This window comes from Loxodonta africana, chromosome 4 (genome assembly GCF_030014295.1).
Source record: "Loxodonta africana isolate mLoxAfr1 chromosome 4, mLoxAfr1.hap2, whole genome shotgun sequence".
NCBI lineage: Eukaryota > Metazoa > Chordata > Mammalia > Proboscidea > Elephantidae > Loxodonta > Loxodonta africana.
In genome coordinates, this window is record NC_087345.1 from 59,835,989 (window position 1) to 59,839,025 (window position 3,037).

General features: G+C 35.6%; 1 pseudogene; it reads left to right on the forward strand.

Moving 5' to 3' along the window:
* The first annotated feature begins 285 nt into the window (after positions 1-285).
* On the forward strand, positions 286-1,279 carry LOC100673155 (cyclin-G2-like; annotated as a pseudogene).
* Positions 1,280-3,037: the final 1,758 nt, after the last annotated feature.

The window sequence follows — 3,037 nt, forward strand, 5'->3', positions numbered from 1 at the left end:
AGAAGAAGACATTTGCTTCAGCCTCTGTGCATGGTCTGGCATGGTCTCAGAGCTGTGGGGAAACCAGTGGTCTGGGGGGGGCAGGTGCTACCAGCAGAAAGGTGGACACAGTTAGTGGCATGAAGCTTAGGCAGCAAGGTCTAGTAAGAGGCAGAAGTGATGGTGAAGGGCTGGATGCCAGTTAGGGGGCACCATTGAGTGGGAAGATCCCTGGCCCAGGAAAAAAAATCTGTGATGTCCCTTTTGCATACAGTTTTATCTGAACTATGACATCCCATTTCCCTCATGGAGAAGGATTTGGGAGGATAGGTCTTAGCAGGCTTTGAATAGGTCCAGGTATTTCAGGCTGTTGAAACTCTATCTGCATCAGGAACAGAGATTCCAACCCCATGAAAAAGAACTGAATTTGATGGAGCTACCCATGAAAATGCCATCACTTTGTGTTGAAGATAGAGAAATGACAAGGTAGACGATCTAAGGAGTTCAACCAACTTTTTTTTTGCACTGCAACTCTTATCCTGGCTGCTAATATTTTAGACAAATTCTTGGCTTTTATGAGGATGAAACCTAAAATTCATCTTTCGTTGGAGTCTGCTGTTTTTGTTGGCTGCCAGAATAGTTGAAGAAGAATGCAATGTTCTATTCATTCATGAAGTAATCCAGATTAGTCAATTTAAATGCACCTCATCTGACAGGAAAAAAATGAAAAAATAATTTCAGAAAAATCCATAACTATGAGTTGGAAGCTACTACAGCTTTACTTTTTTTTTTTTTTTTTTTTTGCTTTTATTAGACTATTACACTTCATAATTCAAAAAGGAAAGAAATATTGATCTTTGATAAACTGGAAGTTCAGCCAAAAGCTTACAATTTTTGACTAGCCTTTTCAAAAGTAAAACTGTCTATGTTAGCATTATGCTTTGTCACTCTTGAAGAAGAAACTTTGTAATTCATTGAATTATTAAAAAGTCCCCTGCTTTTTATAACCATTCAAAGATTAATGACACTGGGCAGAGAGATTTTCTACATGCCTACTTGAATATTTTCTCTTCAATGTTGTAAACCACATCACAAGAAGTTGACCTGGATTGTTTCAAGTTGTGGAGCCCAGAGCCTCCAAGAGAGCTACTATGGTGTTCCTGAGTTGCCAACAATACCAGAGGGTATTTGTCCTGATGAAAGTCGATGTGAGGACTCTGAAGATATGAGTTGTGGAGAATAAAGTCTCAGCAACTCTCCACCTCAAATATCAAGAGAAGCACTTTGTTTTTCACCTTGAAATTAGCATAGTCTGTGCATTCCATCTTTGAAATCAAATCGTGCTGTGTCAGAATTTAAGGTGTGTATGTGGTTTCTAAGGAATAAATGGCAGAGTAGGTAACTTTCTCATCCAGTCCCCATCTAGGCAAGAATAGTATAGACCAGAACACCTGCCTTATATTTATTATTGAGCTTAGGTCTGGTTTTGTTTCTTATTTAATCATAAGCTATCAAATGGGTCAGGGCCTCTCAAACAACTGAAAATACTTTACATATTAGCATTTTGTTTTCTTCTTCAAATTAAAATGATCTTTAGCTATTTGGGGGAGAAGAGAAGGGGCTGATGCCTTCAATTTACTACTTTTCGAGAGGATTTTTAAGATGTAGCTTATCTTAAGCTTTTAAAAAAGCCTCCTGGCATTTATTTAAACAGATTTGGAGTGTGCAAATACTTCTTTAGTATAGACAGTGGATGATCTTTTTAATACCTTAATTCAGATCCCCTCAACTTCACCCTCCATCTTCACCATTTCTCATACCAGAGAATATGTTAATAAATGTCAAGAATATACCATCCTTTTATTTAATTTGCAATGCTCTATCTGATACGGACCATACAAAGTTATTGTTAAATGCTGTTGAAGAGTTCTGACTCATTGTGACCCCATATGTGCAGAGTAGAATTGCTCCATAGGATTTTCAAGGATGTGACTTTTTGGAAGCAGACTGCCAGGCCTGTCTTCTGAGGTGCCTCTGTGTGGGTTTGAATCTCCAACCTTTAGGCTAGTAGTTGAGCACTTAACTGTTTGTGCCACCCAAAGAGTCTCTGCAAACTTAGGAGTTATAATATTGACATATCTGTTTCATTATGCAATGTCTTAATAGAGGTTTCAGCTAGGGTACAATTAAATAACAGGCTAAGACTGTTAGATAGTTGAATTTCCAACTGACAACTATTTCCTGGCAATGGGCTAGTCTTGCATGCACATACATAAAGTTGTGTAAGAAGTTGAACACAGCTAGATCACTATGCAACTGAGAAATATTGTTCAGGTAGCTCATTTTATCTAATTTCCTTACTTTAAAATACTGTATGATTGCATTTTCTTTGCTTTGGAATTAGTATTTCAAAAATAATTATATTAATATATGGGTGGCGAGATTTAATAAAAAAGTATCAAATTTTAGCTTTAAGCATATTGTTTAAATATGGTGGTGCAGTTATAAGAGTGGTGATATATGAACTCTGTCCACAAAAGGTTTTATGTAGAGAAATGTTTTTTATTTATAAAATGTATATAAAATGCAAATATTAAAGATTAACTTAAATATTGATATTTTAACCTCATGTATAATGGCCTAGTGATTGGCTATAAATATAAATCGTGTGTTTCTGTACCATGAATCACACATTGATGTTTTCCTTTTTATAGACTAATCATCCATTGGATGATTTTCTGACGAGAATCTTTTTGCTGTAGTAACGGATTACAACTTAATAAAATATTAATGAAGCATAAAATGTATGATTAAATAAAATAATTCAATACAACTTTTGGAAGATAAGAAAAGAACAAAGAGTCAATGAAGAAAATAAGAGAAAGAAGATAATAAAGGTAAATGCAGGAGGTACAACATGTGATTAGGTTTGTAATTCTGTTATAGGAAAGGAAAACAGAAGAAATGGATGGAATAGCAGAGGAATTATCAAATAAATGATACAAGAAAATTTCTCAGAACTGAGGGACACATGACCGTTGCCCTTCATGTGTTTGAA